The sequence below is a fragment of the Taeniopygia guttata genome, chromosome 2, assembly GCF_048771995.1.
Source record: "Taeniopygia guttata chromosome 2, bTaeGut7.mat, whole genome shotgun sequence".
Lineage (NCBI taxonomy): Eukaryota > Metazoa > Chordata > Aves > Passeriformes > Estrildidae > Taeniopygia > Taeniopygia guttata.
The window spans coordinates 107,152,131-107,162,103 of record NC_133026.1 but is presented as its reverse complement, the minus strand read 5'-3'; the positions used below and the strand labels follow the sequence as shown (position 1 = coordinate 107,162,103).

The 9,973-nt window shown below is 40.3% G+C and overlaps 1 long non-coding RNA gene across 1 annotated transcript; it reads left to right on the top strand.

Moving 5' to 3' along the window:
• The first annotated feature begins 4,075 nt into the window (after positions 1 to 4,075).
• On the top strand, positions 4,076 to 5,933 carry LOC140682411 (uncharacterized). Its single transcript, XR_012054114.1, has 2 exons — positions 4,076 to 4,538; positions 5,664 to 5,933. It is a non-coding gene; the product is annotated as an uncharacterized lncRNA (long non-coding RNA).
• Positions 5,934 to 9,973: the final 4,040 nt, after the last annotated feature.

Below are 9,973 nucleotides of genomic sequence, written 5' to 3'. Positions count from 1 at the left end.
CAGAACTACAGTGACATTAGACATAATTAAATGAAACTACAATGAAGGAATTTCTTTTAATGAATCTTAATTTATAAATATATTTAAATACTTCTGTTCTGATCTGTTCTCCACTAATCACTTTTAGGGCAAACACCTAACCTTTTAACTACTCAGTCAAGACCTGAATACAATTATGATGAAATTCTCTTATTCCCTGGACAACTGTAAAAAAGGGGAAAAAAAAGGAGATAAAAACCAAAAATATGTGCCTTTTGCAGTACAGCAAATCAAAGTCTTACAGTTGTTTAATAACTGTCTTTATTTTCTCTCTAGCAGTTCTTTTTGCCACTCCATTACTTACTGTGAGGAAGATGGCCAGCTGCCTAACTAGGGCACAGCAGCTTGAAATGCAGTTGCTTTGTGCCAGGGATCTACCTGAAGTCCCAGCCCCTGCAGAGCATTCAAAGAGAAGTTGCTCCCTTGGAAGCTGCTACCCTTCTCCCTACAGGCTTCTCATGAGGAGGTGAGGATGCTCCAGACTCCTCTACTTTGTCTTGCTTCACTGTTTCTATCTGTGTTATGATCTTTACACTCTCCTCATCACTTTTTTCCCTCCCATGTGGCTGATTGTTTTCTAGGCCTGTGGCAGTTTCTCAGTGAGGAGATGGGCTGTTTATTTCACATGGACCATCTCTAACATATGAATCTGGCCTGGGGAATTTTGATATTGGCATGGGAATCTTGATTGCACAAGGCCAGGCAGTGCTTTGTCTTACTTTTCAGCTTTCTGGTCTTTTTCCTTTTTCTAGTTCTCATGTAAGTCTTTCTCTTTCTCTTTCTCTTTCTCTTTCTCTTTCTCTTTCTCTTTCTCTTTCTCTTTCTCTTTCTCTTTCTCTTTCCCTTTCCCTTTCTCTTTCTTTCTTCCTTGTTGTAAAGCAAGACTTTACTTAGGAATTCCACCAGGAAGATGAGGAAGGAGAACAACAGCATGAAAAGATCAAGTGTTTCAGCAAACAAGTATCTTGCAGGTAACTTGCATATACAACCTGCAGAAATACTGCTTAGGAACCTCTTGACCAGTGAGGCTGTTGCATTCCTTGGGTCAAGGACCGTGGCATATACATTCATCTTTCTCAACATTTCAGTGAAAACTATCTCTATTGCCTCAAGAAGTTAAATTGCATTTGCTGTGCTGCAAGTAAGGTGGTAGTTATGAGGAAAGATTGCTATCATCTTTTACATGGAGACTCATTAATTTCTGTGATGTGTTAAATCTGCTCACTTGCTTGATGGTTAGCGCCAGTATTTTCTAATTGCTACCCATAATGCACTTCTAACCCCAGAGAAGCTAATTTAGCACCTTTATTTTCATCTCCTTCCATTTTTAAGTGGTATTATGTTGATATCATGTAAATTTAGAAAAGAAAATTATTTCTGTTCCATAAAGGTACTGTCTGAACACCCACAGCAGAGGCAAAGGCTTCAAATGCTTATGAATGGCAGCAAAGGCATATATGACAAATTTAGTACAAAGTATTCTTCCTCTTCAGTACTGAAAATATATTGGCTTATTTCAGACACTATTCTTTCTTTGCACTGTCCAACAAAGATACAGGTCTAGGCTAAATACATATCTCAGGTCTTTTCAAAAGTGCCTGTTTTTTCCCTTCTCAATGTTTTAATTTTTGATGTAACTAGCCAGAGATGTCTGGCTGAATCAATTATTTTTAGAGAGATGGATCATTTGTCCTTGCTGATGAAAAAGCAAAAATAAGATAGGAAACAATTTCCACATCTGGGACAGCTGGCTGTTAGCATGGGTACAAGAAGCCTGAGTCTTCCAGACTACTACTACTTTGAAGAGTCAAATCTCTGATTTGAGTCAAAAATGAATGGAGCCTCCAGCATAATCTAAACTTGCATTAGTGAGCTGCTGTCTATACTGATGAAGAGTTTCCTGATATATTTTGCCTTCTTGCAACATTCTGCCATGGGGTTGGATGAACAATCAGATCTGATGCAAGGGAGGAGTTTGCAAGAAGGCTGGGAAAACCAGGGATTGAATTTTCAGTATCTGTTCCATCAGTTTATCAGTAATATGAAGCTTAATTTTATACCTATCTCATCGAGCAGCTAAACTTCAGCCAGACCACTCCATAGGCAGATTATGTTCAAAATCTGAAGGTCCTCCCATTTTCTTCTGTCTTGTTACACACAAGCTCATTGCTGTTAGGTTGTGGGCAGAAAGTTACTCCTCCAAACAGTGCAGTGTATTTTCTTAGTTATGACCCAAAAAAAGAAACAATGAACCAGAACCCAGAAGAAGACTCAAGCACCAGGTATAAGAAAATAGTAAAGTTTAAAAATTGACTGCCAAAGGTACTGGCCTGCACTGTAGTCTTTGGTAAAGGATTGGTCAGAAAACACTGGACAAGAGTTTACAGTAACATTTAGGCACAAAATACAAATTACCTTTGGAAGAGGAAAAAATAACAGAGATGTTGCATCTCCTCACCTGGTTTTTAGGGCTGCAGGCAATTGCACCTCTGGCTGGTTCCTGCCCTGCCATTAATGGAAAGAAGTGGTATGTTCAGTGGAAAAGAATGGGACATGATACGGGAAATTGCTAGATGTAACAAATAACCATGTGAGGAGCTAGCAGAAGTTAGCAGTAGCACCAAGAGGGAGGGAGGGATGGATGGATGGATGGATGGATGGATGGATGGATGGATGGATGGATGGAAGGATGGATGGACGGGTTTTGCAGGTGGCTAAGGAGGTTATACATGAGGGATTGTCAGCTTTCACAGATAACCGAGCTGAGGATTGCTGGGACCTTCCTGCTCATACTCTTGCAATGTCACCAGTGCCTAGGTAACCGCATCAGTAATACTTTATTTGGGTGTGGATATAACAAAACTGGCAGCCCTGGGAAAAGGAAAAGGCTGCTGTTTATTTGGGAAAAGAATGTAATAGGCAAGGGGAGTTTTGAGGATGGCAGAAAGGAGGGACAGGGAATAGATAATAAGGTGCACAGACACTGTGAGCTGTCTGGGGAATACTTGATGTCCAGCCCTGCTCCAATGAGATAAACCTGTTCTTCTGACCATATCACAGGTGCCAAAGCCGTGTCTGTGAGTTCCAGGCTGGGGGATGGTGTGCTCCTTGATCCCACAAGGGAATGGCTGGGTGACCCCGAGTGGCATCCCAAGGTCTCTTTGCCCATGCCCATTCAAGTCTCGAGGGCATTGGCAGCTGTCACTTCAGACAGCTAACACTGTCAGGGACAGTCCCTGGGTTTCTTACCTAGGACAGTAAGAGATGAACCCACTGGCCCCAAATTGCAAACTGACATTTTGTCCCAAGAGTATCTATGAATAAAAAGATAGCGATCTTCTTTCAAGTGAAAACACACTCAAGATTATTCTGTAAACTAACAACAGTGTATCAGAAAAGAAAAAGTAACCCATAAAAAGTTTGTTGGGAAAAGAGTATTTATTATTTTAGTGGGGAGCAGGGGGTTACTTAGGGACAGGAGTGCAGCGGGTTAATTTCTCGGTCTTCTTGCACTGATCAAGAGGGAATGCTTGGAGGACTAATCATAAATAATCATAATCATATCCTGCCTAGATGGATATGGATTTAAACATAGATGCAGTTGCTTGAAAATTATTCTATAAAGATACTGAAGGCAAAGAGGGGATATGTGAAATTAACAGCAGAATGGGCTAATTAAGATCTTCAGATAGGTGCTTAAAACTGGGTTATTGTGTAGAATGTTGCTTACTTGAATGTGCCTTTCAAAAATGCTGTTTTCTTGAGTATTTTTGTTGTTGTTTTCTTTAACTTAACACCCCCACAACCCTTCTGTTTTGACCTCTCAGGGACACAGAAGCGTACGGGGCAGTTCTGAGCTAGTGAGCTGGAGCTGGAGAACGCTCAGCCCACATTGCAGTCTCTTGGTCCTGCTGCCTCTGTTGTATTTTACTGACAAAGCCTCTGGGAACACATTGGTACTGAATAACACTGAAAAGAAAAAAATACTTTGAAAGGTGCTTGTTGTTGTCTTAAGGGTCACTGGGAGAGTCTCAGTCCATGCATTCTGAACATTGCCTCCTGAGTGAGCCTGAGTTAAAAGCTTGATTGGTTAAATACTCCTTACATTTTTTCCTGAAAATATGCTGTCTCTCTTGTAGTTTCCCATTTCACCCAAGGGTCACTTGGCTAGCTCATGAATTTTTTTAATAGGAGCCACAGGAAAGCTGGAAGAAAGTGGACAAGAAAGAGCTGCAAAAAAAGCATTGGCTGTGGCAAAGGAAGGGAAATGCTGTGTCTCCACATCAGCATTTCCACATGGAAGGATAAAAGGTACAGAGCTAATCAGAATTCATCAGCGACCCCTTTCCCATAAATAATTTTAATTGTTCTATTTTTTTTTTTCAGAAAAGAGCGATTTTCTTAAGATCTAGAAGTTTTCTGCACTCATGACAAAATTGCTGACTCTTCCCAGACTTTCTAGGAGAACAGTAGCCATTTTATTTCCTACATAATTGCAGGTACCATGTTGGCAAAACTATTTCAAAACTGCTTGTCTGGGACAGTACTCTGGAAAGCAAATGTTTGCATCTTTCCATATGTGAGGGTTCAAGGCTGAGCTCTGAAGGGCAGGCAGCAGCATTAGAGGGAATGTATCTCCCAGCTGCTTTGCTACCACTGCTTTTAATGAGGAAACATTTTGCAATGCTCCCAAAACACAAGTAAAACACAAGCACATAAATTCACATCCTGCTTTCAGAGCAGATGCTTTTTTTCTTTTTTCTTTTTTTTTTTTTTTTTCTGTCAGCTGTGCCCCTCACAAGAATTGATGGTTCAGGTTGAATGCATGTTGTTATGCTATTTTTATGTGTGGTTATTGGGATTGCTTCTTGTTTGCGTGTCAGTAGCTGCCTGCCAGCTGGTGGCTACATTCTGCTGGACAATTAGCAATTTTCCCCATCTGGTGAGTAGATTTACTCCACGTGCACCTTGCATGTGATCACATCTGAGGTTCAAACAGAGATGTTTTGGTGAAAGTCTGCTCTTCCCTGTCTACAGTAGGGCTTTCTGCTCTATGCTGCTCATGTTTTCAGAGAACTATGGCTTTTAAGGGTGATGGAAGTGTGGTTTAAGTGGTTTGTGTGCTCCAGTTAGACTCTGGTGTTTCCAATTCTTAGAAATAAAGCAGAACTATCGAAATGATGTTCCTAATTTGATGAATAATAAATGTGAAGGATTTTTTCCTTTGCACATAAACTTTCCTCATAATGGGCTTTATTTTTGGTGATCTGCTTTGTTTCCACCTCCTGCACAGCGCCAAATTAACAGATAATATGTAAAATGTACCACTGCAGGATTGAATGTTTCAGAGTCCACTTGACTACATCTCATCCTACCAGATTCTAACTGATCGTAGGAGTCGTGCTGTGCACCCATTTAAATGGAAAAGCTTACAGGGTCGGTTGGGCCATTTCAAAGTTTGCAGAGATTTAGATTTAATCCTCTTAAAATATTAGGCCATGTGACCTTGCATACCATATTGTCAGTGGGATAAAGATCCCTTTGATTTTTATTTACACTTCTTCCCATGGGAGGAGGCAGGTTAATTCATTTCATCTCAGTGGTACCTTTGGTTCCCTCCCTAGGTCACTCACATGGATGGAGGAATGCTTTGGCAAGTAGAGTTTGCATTTTTCTGCAGCTCTGTGCTCCAGTTTGTTTTTCAGAGGCACGCTTAGAAGATGTCATCTTTGCAGGCAGATAAATTGTTTTATTTCTGCATAAAAGATGTCCATCCATCTATCTTTACGAAATGGAGTTTTTCACAATAAATGTTTCATGCAGACAATTTCTACAATTCATGTACTTGCTTTTACTTTATAACTTTTCAATTAAACAATGTTTTTTGAAAGCTGGCAGTTGTTCCAACCTGCTGTTGTTATGAATTTTGCCTTCAAGTTTTGGAATTTTTTTTAATGTTTACTGTGTAGCAAAAAGAAGGCATAAGGACTAAAGAGAAAAAAAAAAACCAAAACAAACAACAAAAAAAAAAAAAACCCAAAAAAACCAAAGAAACAAAACAAAAAAACCCCCAGCAAAACACTGTAACCATGAAGGATAATGGATTTGAAAAAAAATTTGAGTACATGTAAATCCCACAGCCTCTTTCTTCACTTTGCATAGCTATTTACACACATGCAAAAGCAGTAAAAAATATTGATTTATTAGTGTCCTCAGCTAGAAAACTAGGTTCCATGGAAGGAAAAGTATAGGACTTTCTGTCTAGAGAGGGAAGGGCAAGGAAGAATTTTCAGAGACAAATTGAGAGAGCTCTGGTGCTATCCAAGCATTTAGTTATTTTGACAATGACAAAAAAATTGCAAGAGGAGGAGTACTTTCTACAAAAACATCCCTTCAGCATTAAAGCTCATTTTTTCCATTTAGTACTGCACTCAAAATTTGGCTAAGATTATTTCCCTATGGTCTTTGAAAGTCTGGGGAAGGGTGGTAAAGCAGTGATGATTTCAGGCCTAGTGCAAAAATTATACAGTTCGTTCATAAAGTTAATGAGTTCAAATTCAAAATATTAACCTGTCCTGCCATCTACTAGTAGTCAAGCTGTTCTAACACCATACCAATATTACAGACTTTGCGCGTTTTCTCTTCCTTCATATCCCTCCTTATGGATGAAGTAAATCCTGTTACTTCAGTGACTCGGTACTTGCCAATGCTTCTTGAAGCAACAGCACAGTTTGTAAATTATTTAAGCACATTCCAGCTCATTAAAAAAAGAAAATTTACCAGGTGATCTGATTTACCAGACAACACTGAGCCAAACTTTTTCTGTCTTGCTACATTTCCAAATGACAACAACCATTTCAACAAAAAGCTGTACATTCACAGCCTTTCCCAGTGGTGACAGTCCATGAGGATTTCTATGGGATTTAACACCCTGTCAAATGTGCAAAACTCTATTCTAAAGAAGGATATCTTCCAATTTAAATACCACCTTGATCTAAAAATTTTCCAGCTTTCATTACTGCAAGTAGTATTTACATGCTCACACCAGCAAAGGTAAAACAACCCTATTTTTTAAATTCTGTTGTTTATTTTACACATTCAAACACTTTCTTTTTCAGGTGAGTTTATCATAAATATTGCTAAAGATTTATAAATCTTTAGAAGAAATACTTTCATTTTGGGGGTCAGAGGCAAGAGAAGGAAGCTGGGCAGATAGCTATAGCAATTTGGAGCCTCAGCTCAATTTCTAACTGAAAAGAAAGAGGTCACATTTAAACCACTGGGAAAAGTCCAAAGGCTTTGGTTCACTTTTCCTTTCATATAGCTGCAGCTAAACTGATTACCTTCTCCCCACCACATCCACCCCCAAAAGCAGGAATGAGGGCTGTAACAAGGGCAGCTAAATCCAAGATAGATGATGAGTCAGAGGCTTCAGCTGTGATTTGTGCAGCCTGGCATTTTAATGTAAACTGATAGCAGCTTATAATGAGCATCTGCTATTGCCTCCTGTTAAAGATGAGGTATTGGACTTGCTGGACCTTTGATGTGACCCAAGTACAGCTGCTCTGGTGTTTGTAAGGGCTCAAACCATTAGTGCAGCAGCTCAGGAGAGGAAAAAAAGAAAAAAAACCAAAACTGCAAGGGGTGACTGTTGCAAGTTCATCAGACATCTCTGTAAATTGACAGAGTTTGTGAGTCCAGTTCCAGAAAAGTTAGAATTAGGGATTAGTTTCTGGGGGAGGAGGGGAGGGCATATTCACAGAGAGACTTGAAGCTACAGATGAACTGCAGCCCTGGAATGCGGTTACATTTTTTAACCTAAATTAAGGTTTGGTTTCTATTTGGACTCTGAAGGCATAAAAAGTACCAGATGCAGAGAGGTGAGCTCCAAACACTGAGCTCCAATGGTAGGAAAACAATGAGAGGTGAGAACAAGTCAAAAGGTAGGCCAGCCTGCCCTAGGTATATGTGAGAATGGCCACTCACACAGCTTCTTCCTGCATAATCAGTTTTAATTTGTTATCTTGCATGTCTTATAGTCCAATAAAGGTGATATCTGTGAGAAAGGGGGAAAAAAAGTGTCTAAAGAAAGCAGAGGTTGAAAATTTGCAAAGACATTTGAGATTGGATGTGAAAATTGAGTCTCTTTTTAATTAATTTAAAATAGCTGAATGGTAAGGCAATGCTATTTCTCTAAATGTGTAGTTATAAGCTGAAAAGATACAGAGCACACATCAGGGCGTTAGATCTGTAGATCACTACTCTGGAATGGTATAAAACCTGAGCTGAAAATTAAATGTCATCCCATGATTAGTATTTGATACAGTGAAATACAGCTTTTGAGACCTGGGTAGAGAACTGAGGGCTAAGTGAATACTTTGAAATCCTTCTGCTGCCATGTGAATGAGGAAGGCTAAAGAAAGGTTCATGCTGGAGTGGGTGGGGGTGCCAGAGCCTGTTCCTTGCGATGAATTGACTGGATTAGACAGTTTCCACATAAACAGATGTGGGGAAAGTTATTACTCTCTGAAAGCACTAGTGTCAGGCAGCAGCAATGTGAGAGAACTGCTGGGTTATAACCAGAAATTTTTCTCAGGATTCAAGCTATTTCTTTCCTCGTTTTATATCCTTTCTCCCTTCTGAGAGATATGATTAGTTGCTGTGATAGGTGATAAGTGGAGAGAGATGGGAATGACACTGTCTAGAAATTCAGAATGGATTTTATTTTTTATTTCCTTCCGAAACTGCTTCTTGCTCTTCAACCCTCTCTCCCTTTTCCTCTGTACAGAGGTTGCTTTCTCTTCCCCTTCTCCTCTCCTCTTATGCCCTTATCAGCAGCACTCAGTCCTCATCTCCCTTTGCCTGCAGGCAAGCAGGGCCCTGTTTTCTCACCTGCACTGAGCTGCATTCCCAGCTGCTGGCTGCATGGCAAACCACACGCCCAGAAATGCACCACAGGTCCTGCCATGCGCTGCTGCAGCTGTCCTGGGAGCAGCTGGGCACTGGGAGAGAACAGTCTGGTTTATGGGGTGAAAAAAGAACTGTGAGCAAAAGGGAAGGTAATTTCCTCATTGGGGATTCTGGCTTATTTTGGAAAGCTCAATAGCTACATGTTGTGTTATTTTGTGATTTATTGCGTGGTGTGGTGCAGGGGGGAGTCTCACTTAAGCAGTACATGAAGTGTTTGGGTTTTTTTGTTTGTTTGTTTGTTTGGAAAAGAAAACAAATTCAAAATTGACAAATATAAAAATAGGCCCCCAAATTTGTGCTATAAATACAGGAAGTTAAAAGGAAAAAACACACTAAATATCAAATTCATCAGGTCCTGGGCAGAATGACCTGTGAAGCACCACTTCCATGGAGAGGGAGTTGGCAGATGCCCCTTTGATGTTCCCAACCAAGAAAAGGAAGTGGAAATGAGTGGAAATATTGAGATTAGATTGCAAGGACTGAGAGGACAAAGCTCATTAGAGATGAGGGAGAAACAGTAGAAAGGAAACAGCTGCCAGATCACACACATTGTTGGGGTAGGAACCCACCAAGTTGTGTGGTAAATGCTGCCAAAGAAAGATTATCAGTGAATCCTTGCTCTAGCATAAACATCACCCAACAGGCTCTCAGGAAAAGGAGATCTTAGAAAAGTACTTTTTGGCTTTTGATTGAGAGTGGAAAGGGCTATGGGTATAACAAGCACAAGCTATTTTAATCCAGTGCTGCTTAAGAGGCAATGGCTTTAAGTATAGCAATGCCTCCTGGCTGTACAGGAGCCCCTGAAATCTCTTGAACTGGCTTGAAAATGAAAAGTGACTGTTGTTCAGTGCAAGACACTCTCCCTAAAGTCTCTCTCTGACTGTTGCAAGGAAGCAATGTGATGGCTGAAGTAAAATGTTCCAATAAACTCAACTACTCCGGGAGTGAATCCCTGTGGCCAGCA